The following is a 15,019-nucleotide window of genomic DNA, read 5'->3' as shown; positions in this document are numbered from 1 at the left end:
ACCAGGCTCTCTCCTGGAGAAAAGACTGCTTTCTTTATGAGCATGTTTCTTTGGCTATTTCAATTTGCATATTTGAAAACAACTGAAAAAGCAATTAATTCAAATCTAAATAACTTCCATGCTCAGAATTATGTTTATGGTCTACCAGCAGACAAATTTATGGGAATGTCTGGGGACCAGGCCTCTGACACAGAATAAACATCAATCTCTCTTGGAGACTGGTCATGGGTTTAGTTCTAAAACTTGTGCAGAATGAGGGAGAAAATCCAGAGTGTTTAAGACCTAATGATAATCATTCACTTTAGCATACTTAAATCATGATTTTGCAGGAAGCAGCAACTTATAGTTCTAAGCAGATCTATTCCCCAAGGATGATCCTCTTTCAGTAAAAATAAGACACTGAGTTGGTTGCAATTCCAAGGAGGATTTCTGCATGGGAATGCTTTTTGTTATATATATATATATATATATATATATATATATATATATGTATGTATATATATATATATGTATGTATATGTATATATATATATGTATAATGTAACATATACTTATATCATATATATACAATTTACACAGAATAGACTAGCTGCCAAAATGATAATTGAGAAACACCTGGTAAAAATATTTTCCTATTAATTTAATAGAAAATAACTATCCTTCTCGATCCTCCTTCCTTAAGAAGAAGAAAAACAAAAGGTATGGATAAAGAAAAGCAAAGAAAAAAAAATGAGACAGAGAAAACAAAAGTAACCAAGGGAGCTTTAGATAAGACATTTTACCCTCGAGGTCTAAAAGAAAGCAGGAGGAAACTTAACAGGGAGACATGCTGGGGTATAGGAACTATTCTGGAGTCAGTTTTTTTACCCCAGGAATGATTCTTTTTGGAAAAAGATAAAGAAAAGACAGAATCACAATTCTAAAACACACTTTTTTTGAATTTGTGATAATCTCCCTGAGCAAACTCCAGGAAAGTGGTAAATTCTAAGAAGAGAAGTTAAATGAACTAGACTTCTCCAATCCTGTTAATTTTTATTCTTCCCAGTTTTGGATTTCTATGAATAATAAACTGATAGGAATATGAATGAAAAAGCCTTTTTATAGACATATTTTCTGTTGTCTTGGATAAATACTTAAAAATTTTAGTTATAATGCAATAAACTTTCACTTAAATGGGCTATGATATTTTGCTTTGTTAATAGAAACATATGAGTGAGCCAGAGCAATAACAGCAGCTAGGGCATTTGCCTTACACATGGCTGACCTGGGTTCAATCTTTGACATCTCATTTGGTCCCCCAAGTCTGAAAGGAGTGATTTCTAACTGCAGAGATGGAGCACCACTGGGTGTGGCCCCAAAACAAAAGAAAATCGAAACAAAACAACTAAAACACCCATAAGAATCATGTCAACTTCATATCTTTAATTTTGCAGACCTCTAGTTGGCATGTGATTTTATATAGCTTTTTTCCAGAATGTATTCTATCTGGAATACATATGATTATATGATGCTGCAGTGGGGGATCAAGAGGCATATGCATGAGAGGATTTTAGTTAAAAGATAATAAATTCTGAGGATCCAATTTACAGCAACAAACAATACAATAGTTAATTAGCCTACAATTAATAAGGCTATAAACAATATAATTATGCAATATAGACTTACTATAGACTTAATTAATACTGTATTGTATACTTGAACTTTCCTAAGAGTAGTTCTTAAGCATGCTCACAATGTCCACAAGTATAAAGTAATCATATGAAATGATGCATCTGTAAATTAATTTGATTGTAATGAACATTTAAAACGATAGGTATAGAAATCATCACTTGGTGAACTTTAAATGTACACAATTTTATTTGACAATAATATCCCAAGAGTGCTAGAAAAACAGTTATTTTCTAATGTCTAATGAGGTCACATATTTCTATACATTATATATTAATATGTATATACATCAATTTCATGAAAACATGTAAACATGTGGATTACATATACGGCTATATGATATCTCTTCAAGTAAAATGGGATAACCCTTTAGATTTGTGTAATTCCATTCTATGCTTTTGCACAATGATGCAATTTCCTAAGAGTACATTTCTCAGAAAGTATTCCCAGATGATGTATAACTGTATAAAAATTAAACCCCAGAGGGAGAAAGGCAGAAAAATATTTACAGAAGAGTAAAAAATTTAAAATATAGTAATAAACATCAAGCCAAAGTTTCAAGACTCTCAGAGGACCTAAAGCAGGATAAATTCCAAAAGCAAGAACAAAAATTACCTCATAGATACATCACTATGAAAACTACAGAGAGTCAATGAGAAAGAAAATCTTGAAGGCAGCAAGAAACAAGGACTCATTTCTTAGAAACAAAAACAACTCTGCTCTAGATTTTTTGAAAGCCAGAGCATAGAGGAACAGTATTTTTAAAATATTAGGAAATGACACTATTAACCCACAATTCAATATCTAGTTGAGATAACTTTTAGAACTGAAGATATAATAAAGGTTTCATAGAAAATTTTTTTTAGCTTGAGATGATTTACTTCTTACTAACTTCAGCTGCCAACTTAAGCTAAAGTTACTCAGGCAGAAGTTTGTAGAGAGACTTGCATCTCTACCAAGAAGTTAATATCTCTGTAAATAGTAAAAATAAGTTATAATAAAATGGCAACTTTTCCTATTTTTATTATTTTGAAATATAATTGACTGTTTTTGTAACTAATACACACAAAAATAAATGTGGGAAACTAATAGCACAGAAGAAATCAGAGGATGAAAATAGTTAGGTACTAGTATGAAACTTACACAATCATTTGCAAAAAAACTCACATTTTTTAAGATGTATAGGCCAATAGTGGTGATAAAATGGAACCATTAAAAATAATCAATATGAAGTAAAAGAGTTAAATAGCAAAATAAAATAATTAATTGTAGAATAAATCTATAATTATATTAATTGTAATGAATTATAATTATTATAATTGGGAAAATATCCCAGCTAACAGGCAGAGGAGATTGTCAGATTAGATTAAAAACAAAACACAGCTATATGCTCACTACAAAAACAAAAAACTCTGCTACTATAAATACAAAGATTGAAATAGGTTTAAAATAAAAAGATCCGATACGCTTATGTTAATCTTAAGATAGGTAAAGTGATATCAGACAAAGTAGACTTTAAAATAAAGAGCGAGCATTATAACTGGTAACAGATAATTATAAAGTGATAAAGGAGTGAATTAATCCAGAAGACATGGTGATTCTATATATGCATGTTCAGAACAATAAAGCTTCAAAATGTAGAATAGAGTCTAAAAATAACACATACAAATATAGAAAATAGATTTTTGACAAAGATGCTAAAGTAATTCAATGGGAGAAAAGGTAGTATTTTCCAATACAAAAGTCTTTTCAATAGAAGATCTTAGTTCAACTAGATTTCCTTATAGAAAGAAAATGCACATACATCAACCATTTCCTCATATCCCTCCACGGGAATATATCTTAGACATATTGTAAGATATAAAAAAACTTTAAAACAAGCATATGTGGGGCCGGAGAGATAGCACAGCAATAGGGCATTTGCCTTGCAAGCAGACAGATGATGGTTCAAATCTGGGCATCCCATATGGTCCCTCGAGCCTGCCAGGAACGATTTCTGAGCACAGAACCAAAGTAACCCCTGATCGCTGCTGGGTGTGACCCCCCCTAAAAAAAAAAGCCCAAGCATACAAGAAAATTAATGTAATAATTAAATATTAATAATGTAATAGTAATTTCATTTTCTATAAATCACTTAAATATATTTTATTAAATTAATAAATATATTAGGCACCTAACATTTGGACTAGAAAATAATTTTAAACAGGAAAATTCTATGGGGGAGAAATGATAGCGCATGTATTTGCATAGTATGCAGCTAGGTGGGATCCCCAATACTCCAAATAGCTCTCCAGTCCTTCAGAAGTGATCCCAAGTACAGAGCCAGAAACAAGCCCTGAGCACTATTAGGTGAAAATAAAGTAGGTTTGCAGAGGGAAATTCGTATAAAATAGAAAGCCATGCAATAGGAAAATATTTACAAAATATAAACTTGTATATAGAATGTATAATGACTTCTCACTATTGAAAATAGAAAATATTTATTGTTGCATTTTATGTATTGCTCACATATACAAATATATTTGCAAAATATAATGCATTTTGATATTAATATAACATTTCTTAAAAAAAATCTTACCGAAGATTTACAAATGGAAGTAAGCACATAAAAGACATTAGCCTCATATGTCACCAGAGGAATATGATTTTAAATCATAAATATATACTTTACTTATTCATAAGCACAACTAAAATTCAAAATATAGAAAACACAACATGCCACAACAGATATGGGAAAATTAACCATTATATATTGTTGATGCAGAAAAAAAAATAAATTTGTAGGCAAGAGAGAGAGTATACTGTGCTTGCCTTGCACATGGCTGGTATGGGTTTGATCCCTGGCACCTATTATGGTTTCCAAGCACTTGAAAAAGTGATCTTTGACCACAGTTCCAGACTTAAGTCCTAAACACCACCATCTGTAAGCAAAAACAACAACAACAACAAAAATAAAAAAAACAAACAAAAAATTTACAATCAAAACAAAGTACTTGAACAGTGAAAACTTGCCAGGTCTTATATGTTGTGTACTATATCTTCTATGCAAACCTGCTTCTTTCAGAAATTGTCAGAGAAAAATAAAACATGTCCACACAAAGTCTTATGAGTCATACATACACTTTTACTCATAGACTATTAGTAAACCTCAAATATCAAACAACAAAATGTCTATTAACTAGTGACCCAATGAAGATATTGTGTTGTATCATACAATGGAATTCTACTTAGTAATGAAAAAAAGATGTCGACTGATAATGTAATATTTTAGTTAATTTCTAAAGTGTTATGTTAATTGTAGATACCCTGATACCAGAGACAGAGCTTATGTACTCTATGAATTGGGTAATTTTTTAAAATTTGTTTTGTGCCACACCCAAGTACTTAGGGCTGACTTCTGGCTCTGTGCTCAGGAATCACTCCTGTACGTGCTCAACGGACCCTTTGTGGTGCCAGGATCTAACTAATACAGCTTGCGCACATGCAAGGTAAGTGCCTTAGCCCTTGAACTAGTTCTTTGATCTTTGTTTAAGTCATATAATATTTTATATAAACGCACCACAGTTACATAAAATTTACTGGTTGTTTCCTGGGGGTAGAGTAGGTAAGAAGGAGGTTGATTGAAAAGGCAAAGGGAAATTTGGAGGATATAAAAACAAGGTTTTAATCTTGTTCTGTGTTCAATGTGTTTCAGTGATCCATGTACTTAAAAAGAGATTTTTATATGTGTATTATGCCTTAATAAAAAGCAATACAAACACATAAACATTCCAATTTTATCGAAACATAATAAAAGTCTGACTAGTATATTTACATATGACAAAAATGACAATAGCAAGTAAATCTTAAGATCTTCTGTTCCTCAAATATACCAAAGCACACATTTCTTGCATGAATAAATGAACAAATGAATCATCACTATTTGAAAGGGGAACCACTGATACAAATGCACATGAATTGATACCACATGTTGGCATGCTTTATAATGAAACTCACATAAATAAAAAAAGGATGACTTAGATAATTGCAAGAAAATGTCTTCAGAGGCATTTGGTTGAATAATCCAGGTTCCATGAAGTTCTTCTTGTCTTTGGCATGGAAAGGATACATGTTTATATACTAAAAAGTGTATATTTTATATTAATGTTCCACTTTACTACTTCCTTTTATATTTTTCTTTTGAGACTACCCCTGGCTCTGCTCAGGACCAAATCCTGACTCTGCATGGAAATTCACTCTTGGAAGTTTCTAGGGGATCATATGAGGTGATGTGGATTGAATCGGGGTAAGCTGCAAGCAAGGCAAATTTTGTATTATCTCTTCAAAACTTCTATCATTTCTGACTTTTATTTTAATGTTTATGTCTTAAGCAAAATTCAATTTATTTCTCATAACTACTTATTTGAATATAACTTTTATAAAAGTATATAAATATATATTTAAATTATATTTAATTTTTATTTATGGTTATTTATTTAAGAGTCATAAGTCTCAAAATGTCTAATCCTATAGGAGTTTCAGATTCAATCTCTGCACCACATGTTCCCCAATTACCCCGGAGTGCATCCACCAAAAAAAAAAAAGTTATCCAAATGATTTTATAAAATGGTTTATTGCTTCTTTGCACCACTCCATATATTTGCCTTCTTTTAAAAGTGTGGACTGATTGATATCTGCTCTTTGTACCTTACATTAAAAATTGGGTTGAGCATGTAACACTATTCTTTAAAAGTTCTCTGGGTGTTAAAAAGCTTAAGGACATGAAAGAGTATGTGACTACATTTATTATGTTGTGTTAATCACACTCTTCTTATTCTTATACATTTATGTTGACTTGATCTTTGTTTTCTTAGATATGTGTTAAATTCCTCTTTTTATTCTGAGGCTGTCCACTTCTTTACTTAGACATCTGTATCTATATTAGTTTGTGTGTTAATTTGATTAGCACTAGATACTTGGTGTTTACATTTCTGTGAGCCAGAAAACTTCTTGCCATGGTTCTTTGAAATGTACAATTCTTTTATTATAATTCATTTCTTTTGCAAAGAAGTACACATCAATAAACAGGTAACACGAAGCACAATAGTAAAATTGAACATTAGAGACAATTTAATTCTTGTAGATATCACTAAATAATGTTTTAAAACCATTGCAAAAAATTTACACTGCCCCAAAAGTTAAGAAAATACTTTGCTGCCTAGTATCACACTTCTAGTCATAGCAAATGCATTTTTTTTTTTTTAGCTGAAGTGCTCATATGGATCACGCCTCTTTGTGGTGCTTACTTTTGGTAGAGACGACCAGAAATTGCTTTTGCACCAGGAATCACAGAAAGCAGAGCTTTCAGGGTCATGATAAGTGCATATAGATTTGGGTTTTAAACTCATGACCACATTCTTTCCCTGTTTGAATGGAACTTTGTTCATTTAATCACGGATAATATTCCTATACTTTTTTCCAAGCTCACTTTTTTTGTTAACACTCACTGTTTTATCTAACAATTCCATATACCTTTTATATTATATCCCGTTTGTAGTTATTGTGTATATACTTATGATGTGTCAGGTTCTATTCAAATAATGGTGCATAGATTAATCCACTTAAGAGTTCCATGTTAATGTATTCATTTACATATGGGGAAGCCATTATAATGAGTTCAAATTGACTTACTTGGCTAGAAAGTGTCAGAAATAGGATTCAAATGCAGGCAGTCTGACTTCATCTACTAGTCAACCCCTATCGACTACATCTTTCAATTAACTCTTCTGAAATTCAGATGCTGGTCCAGGGGTAAGGCACTCACCTTGTATGCAGCCAATCCCAGATCTGGCTCTGCCACTGCAAAAGGTGATCCAAACATTTCCAGATGTAATCTCTGAGCTCAGAGTCAGAAGTAAGCCATTAAAACTGCTTGGAGGGGCTGGAGAGATTGCATGGAGGTAGGATGTTTGCCTTGCATGCAGAAGGATAGTGGTTCGAATCCCGACATCCCATATGATCCCCCGAGCATGCCAAGAGCGATTTCTGAGCATAGAGCCAAGAGTAACCCCTGAGCACTGCCGGGTGTGACCCAAAAACTAAAACTAAAATAAAATAAAATAAAACTGCTTGGATGTGACCCACAAATAAACAAGCAAAGAAACGGAAACCTTGTAAATTCCAACTTTGTAAAATGTGAACTTTATTTACAAACCTCTTTCCAATGTAATTTTATTTTGCCAATATTCAGACCATTTGGGGTCAGGGTAGGTTCACTTGCCTTGCACATGGCTAGCCCAGGTTTGATCCCTAGCATGCCATATGATTCCCCAAACTAATCTGGAGTGAAACCTGAGCACAAAACTAGAATTAAGACCTTAGCACTGCCCAGTGTGGCCCAAAGAAAAACAAACAAAAAGATCCAGATCATTTATATATTATATGCGATAAAAGTTAATATTTCTGGGCCCGGAGAGATAGCACAGCGGCGTTTGCCTTGCAAGCAGCCGATCCAGGACCAAAGGTGATTGGTTTGAATCCTGGTGTCCCATATGGTCCCCTGTGCCTGCCAGGAGCTATTTCTGAGCAGACAGCCAGGAGTAACCCCTGAGCACCGCCGGGTGTGGCCCCACAACCGAAAAGAAAAAGAAAAGTTAATATTTCTGATTGTTCCTGGGGCAATTGTTACCAACTCATATAATCATAAAAATATTAAATATTAGCATTCAACATTTTTTCACCAGGAGACCACTAAAATATTCAAAGAAGAATTCAGAGTCAAGGTCAAATTTCTTTGCAAAAAACCCAACTTTATTGTCCTTAGCATACATCACAGAGTATCAGTGGCTCAGCCATTCTGCTTGAGCTTCTTCTAAGTGTCCTTTTAGCTCTGAGGTCATCTTCCCATCTACTGGTCTATACCTAGGCATATTGCTTGGAAAGATTTTGAAATAGGACCCAGTTATTTTATAGTTTGGATCTGCTGTTTTTGGAGTCCTGTATTTTCCCCCTTCTTAAATATATTACTATCCATCAAATAAATTTTATATAGAAAGGGCACACTTGGGCAAGTTTTCAGAATCTGTGGGCAGATAGGAATCATTATTGCTTCAAATTTTCCAAACCAACCCCCAAATTTTATTTTGTTTTGTGTTTAATATCATAATTTAATTATTTTTAACACAGTGATATATAGAATTAACTGCCCATATGACAGTTCTTTTTTTTTTTTTGTTTTTGGTTTTTGGGCCACACCCGGCGTTGCTCAGGGGTTACTCCTGGCTGTCTGCTCAGAAGTAGCTCCTGGCAGGCACGGGGGACCATATGGGACACTGGGATTCGAACCAACCACCTTTGGTCCTGGATCGGCTGCTTGCAAGGCAAATGCTGCTGTGCTATCTCTCCGGGCCCGACAGTTATTTCTGGTATTCAGTGTTCCAATACCACTCACATTATTCGTGTAACATTCCCTCCATCATTGTCCTCAGTTTCTCAACTTTCTCAAAGCCTATCCCTTGGCAGATACAAATAATTTACTTAATATTGCTTGATATAACTAAGTGGTAATGGAATCATTAGAAAAAAACCTCATTAAAAGAAAATTTGTGAAAATCATCATATATCATAATGGGGTCAAATGTCAATGTCTGCAGGTTCAGCTGTTTATTTGTAGTTGAGCATTTTGTTGTTAGTTTTGTTTGTTGGGCTAATTTGGCTTCTATTACAATTTTACATCTACAGTAATTTGGTGTATTTCTACTGGGAGGTCATAATTGAAATTATGGAGGTATCTATAATTATATGGCTGCCTGGTCCAAGATTTCAAGGATCTGTGGAGCTGGGTTGATGAACTTATATGGTGGCATTGGAGGTTTATGGACATGGCTGCCAGGACTTCTGGTAGTGCAGAGCCAATGGATAAATATTCTGCCCATCTTTGGAGGAGTCAACCACAAAATAGGCATACCTAAAGTTTGGGGAAGCTAGGAGTGAAAAAGTTAGTGAAACTAGACCATTGGAATGGTAGAAGTTGTAAAGTGGGTCTGTGTGTGCCAGAACTTCAACAGATTGGAGATTCTTGTTTCTCCCTGCTTCCAGGGTGTTCAAATGAAATCATATGTAAGACTAGTATATCCATGAGATTTCTGTTGCTAGTTTTGCCTCTCTTTCCAGAGTTAGATGAGTGTATGGTGCTGGCTTGATAGACAACAGATATGATAGACAGATATGTTGGCTCTGGACCATAGGACTTCTGGAAATTGAAAGTACAGAGAGATGGGGGGTTGAGGTTGGGGAATAAAGCTCGTTCTGGGTATGTCAGCCCAAAAAACCCAGCATACCTGGAAGTTGGGGGTGCCTAGGAGTCTCTTCAGATATTAGTGAAAAAAAGAAACTTAAAAATTTTAGTCTTGATCCATTTTTTGAGAAGCTTGCTTTGTTTTATTTTGCTTACTGGCATCTAGTATAGATGGATGATGTCAGTGAAACACTGGCTTCTTTATATGGGACAACTTATTTCCAGGAATATATTGATCTTGATGACTAGATGTGGGCATATATTCATTTATTGTAGAGCATATTTATAAATTCTATAAATGAGTTCTGAGAAATGTGTTATTATGTTTTTGTTACAATTTAATGACCTTTGTTTTTATTTATAGAATTCTTATATTCCAAAGGCATATTTTCAGGTTTTATCACTACACTTACTTTTTGTTTCCTTTCTCTAATTTATTTAGAGTAAATAAATTTATTTATTATTTATTTAGTTAAGTAAATAAATCATTTATTTATTCTTTAATTTATTAAACAATTAGTTAATTTAATTTATTTAGAAATTAGTTTAGACCTCTTGGCATGTGCACACATTTATAAAAATCAATATCTGTATAGATTCCCTTAGCCAACTTTAAAGTAAATACCAGAAAAGTCTGTCATTCAGAATGTCTTGTCAAGATCTCTTTTAGAGTCAAATGCCTATTCATCCCTGAAACTTCTGATCCTTTTAACACCATTATGATTTTGCCTTTTTTGAGAACATTACTTAGCAGAATCACAATGCATGTGACATTATCAAACTGGATTCTTTAATAGATTTAGTGCCTTGGATTGTATTAAAATTATTGCATAAAATAATAGTATTTATTCTTTTATTGTTGAGTAGTATTAAACTGTATAGATAAATTGATGTGCTATTATACTTATCCACTTACAAACAAATCAACAACTAGCAGGTTGCCAGTTTGTGTTTTTGTTTTTCTAAATGGGACTAGATTTTCGGTCTTAAAGTATTAATCTAAATAAGCATATAATATTTATTTTTCTTAGGGGTTATATAAATTTAGGTATCTAAAAACTATCCATGAAGGTATATACTATGACCTGTCTTCATCCATGGTTGGTGTTAATTTTAGCAGTTAAAAAATGGTCATTTTAAGGACCTACATGGGTAGGCCATTTGCCTTTCCTGTGTCTAAATGAGGTTCAATACTTTGTACCCCACATTAGCCCCTGAGCCTTGCCAGGACTAATCCATGAGCACAAGGCCAGCAATAAGTTTTGAGCATCACTGTATGTAGCCCCCAAAAACATTTAAAACATTTAAAAATTTAATTGTCATATTACAGGCCTGTGACCATTTTTTCTCATTCAGTGATGTACATTGTCTTTTTTCTATGCTTATTTATTATGTACATACTGTCTACAACAATTTTTTTATGTTTTTTTTTTTTTTGACCACACTCGGTGACATTCAGGGGTTACTTCGGGATGTTTGCTCAGAAATCACTCCTGGCTTGGAGGACTATATAGGATGCCATGGGATCAAGCCGAGGTTTATCCTAGGCTAGCGCATGCAAGGCAGATGCCTCACCACTTGTGCCACAGCTCTAGCCACTGTCTACAACAATTTTAAAGAATTTTTTTCATTAAAATGAGATGTTTCTAGCAATTATACTTTGAGTTATTTATGTATTCTTGGTACAAATCATTTATTTTTAAAAATAAATTAAATTAAATAATAAAATTAAATTTTAAAATATCATTTAAAAAAATTATTCCACTTATATATTTTTTCATATTCTCTTATAAGTGTCTTTCACAAAATATTTAATTTTTAAAATTTAATTTACTGTATTAAATATCATTATTACATGCATAGTTGAAACATAGTTTATTGTTATTTGTTTCCAGATAACTAAGAGAAAAATTATTTTAAAAATAGAAATAAAAAAGGGAAGAAGGAAGAGAAGAGAAAAAAAGAAATAGAGTGACAAGCAAATTTATGGAATTTATTGCCTTTCCAATGAGGCATTAAATCATTGTCAGAAGGTTTAATATGCTCTTATTGCTAGCTGACCATTCTGCTATTTCATTTGTTTCTGAACATTAACTGAATTCAGCTAACCATTGGCATCTAAAAGGTGTGTTCCAATAGGGGAGACAGTATTAAAAAAATAAAGCTATCTTATGACTACACAATCAAACCAGGAATTCAAAGCATTATTATTAATATTGTGGTTTTTGTGGGTGATGTCTTTGGCTGCCAAGACTTCTGAAAGTATGAGAGAGGGTGGCTGGGTGAAGAAAAAGAGTCTACATTCACTCCAAAAAGGTCCTGTTGATATAGACCGAATACAGGCATACCTGGAGATAGATTTGTTTCTTTGCAGAGAGTTGTAGAAAAGTGGTCATAAAATTTTGATTTTGATAACTTTCTAAATGGCTTGTTCTTTGTTTCTAGTTGCTGATTTATCTTGGGGAGACACCTAATAGTGGTTAAAACTTACTAAAAGCTATGTGCATAGGAGTTACTCCTATTTTTTCTTGGGAACCCTATATGATGCCTGAATCAGCCAAATGCAAGACTAATGTTTTACAGCTATATGATATATTCAGACATTATGGATATTTTTCTTAAAGGGAATGTCTAAAACTCTTTCGTTAAGCCAAGACATGAAAATATTCTCCTATGAAATCTGCATAATTTTCAATTAAATAACATAGAATGACTGGTTGGTTAAATACATTTAGATTCAAGAGGTTTTTTTTTCCTACAGTATCTTTAGACTTGAATTCCTCTCTGCATCATTTCTAATAAATAATTCCAATGATCAATGGTATGATGGGTATTCTAGGGAGCAAGTGAACCCAGATTTTTCTACTTCCACTTTATAACCCAAATATGATTCTACTTTATTACAGAGCTTGTGAAACAAAACTTAGTTGGACATCATGTATTTATAGTATCCAGTGGGACTGGTAGAGAGCATATATTTTTGATACAAAATTTCAGTGATAGAACTTAGAAGACAGGAGAAGATTTTGACCTAGAGGGCTATACATTTCTCTAAAAAGAAAAAAAAAACCAAGACTAGGAGGAAGTGCTGAAGCATGATAAACTCTTAAAACCTTAAAACTCTTAAAACCTCTTAAAACCATACCCATATCACTGAAGTGATAGCATAGCTAGCAAGTTTTTTGCCTTGCACACAGCTGACCCAGGTTCAATCCCCAGTATCCCATATTGTTCCCTGAGCCTGCCAGGGATAATTTCTGAGTGCAGAGCCAGGAATAATTCCGTAGTGCCACCGTATGTGACCCCAAAACAAAACTAACAAACAAAAAATGTGCTTGTAATAGAGGCAGTCTGGTAGGTAGTATGTACATGAGGGACATTGGTGGATGGAAATCGACACCAAAGCAAGGATTGGTGTTGGAACATGTAAATTTGACATCCAATCTTGAATGTCTTTGTTATCTATAAAAACTACAGTAATCTACATTGACTAATCTACAATGACTACATTGTGCATTATAGCAATTTCTCCAATCTTGAGGCTAGGATGTGTCAGTATGTGAAGGCAGGAGAGTTCTTAAGGTACTTTGTGGAAGGCACTTTTTATTATACCTTAGATTCTCAGAACCAGAGACAAACAAATCTCTCATCCATAGATTCTCTAATGATTCAAATACTTTTGTTTCCCTAGCTAGGTTGGCTACATAAATTGAGAAAAAAATATATCTCTTCCAGTTATGAGAGACTTTGAAATCTTAATAACAGGACAGAAAATTTTATATGCAGACCCAGTAAAAATAAACTGCTAGAACTAATGAGTATATTAACAAAATGATGATATTAAAATTTAATTTTAGAACAAAATAGTTTGAAGCTAAAATGTAATTTTAAATTAAAAATTAGTAAATAAGCTTTCTCTACTCTAGAAATTCATGAATTCTCTTAGGTGTGCTTTCCTCTCATCCTTCTCATATTTCCCTAAATAAAATCATTTTTTCCACAAACATATCATACAAATTAACTGAAAAATATATTCCTGTTGAAATTTAGTTAGTGCAATCATGACTTAAGCAAGAAATAATTAAAAAAATTAGGAAATACTATAAGCACAATGGAAATAAAGAGATTTAAAGGGTCAGTCCAAAGATCTGAATGTATACAAATCCTGGAGAAAGAAGCAGTAGCTATAAAAGAGAGAGTTATTAAACCTAAAATAAACATTCACATTTCTATAAAAATGCATGGATATTTAAAGTACATAAATAAATGTAACTAAATTTTGAAAAACACAAACCCATCTGAACTTATGAAAAATCAGCATTTTATATACTTTCAAGTAGAAAGCAAACATTTATGATATTAGACTTTTCATCTGTGATACTGAGAGTTAGAAGATTGGATTTAGGTCCACAATGAGGAACATTATATAACCTAAATGTTTACGTGTAGGTGAAAGACATAAATTTAACTCTGTATAGAAAATATATTAATGAATTGAGAAAGTACAACACACAGTATTATCTTGAGAAGAATGGTTATAAAATGGTTACAATGGGAAAAAAATAAAATTAGGGGAGATGAAAAAGAACAGCAAACAGCCTTATGATTAAATATCTTATATATATAATTGTGGTAATATCTATTATGGTTGTAATAGTACAAAATAAGATATCCCACTGAATAGATTCAATAAAATCTATGCGTGAAAGGGATAGTCAAAAGAGAAAAAGTATATTAGAAGTTATAAAAGAAACAAAAAGAAAGCAAATAGTTGAGAAAGTTAAAATTATAGTTTCCTCTTATGAAGAAATTCTGAGATTAGGCAGTTAAGTCATGACGGTGGGGAAAACACATTTTGCTTTAAGTTTTATTATTTCCTTCCTCCTTCCTGCTTTTGTTCATTTTTCAATTTCTGAAGCTGTGTAGTCAAGTTACTTATGTGAGTTCTTTCTTCCTTCTTGATGAATGCTTGCAGAACTATGAACATTCCTCTAATTACTGCTTTTGATGTGTACCACAAATTCTGATAGCTGTGTTCTCAATCTTCCTTTTCCAAAAATCTTTTACTTTGTTTCT

This window comes from Suncus etruscus, chromosome 14 (genome assembly GCF_024139225.1).
Source record: "Suncus etruscus isolate mSunEtr1 chromosome 14, mSunEtr1.pri.cur, whole genome shotgun sequence".
Classification (NCBI taxonomy): Eukaryota; Metazoa; Chordata; class Mammalia; order Eulipotyphla; family Soricidae; genus Suncus; species Suncus etruscus.
Note: the sequence above shows the minus strand (reverse complement) of the source record.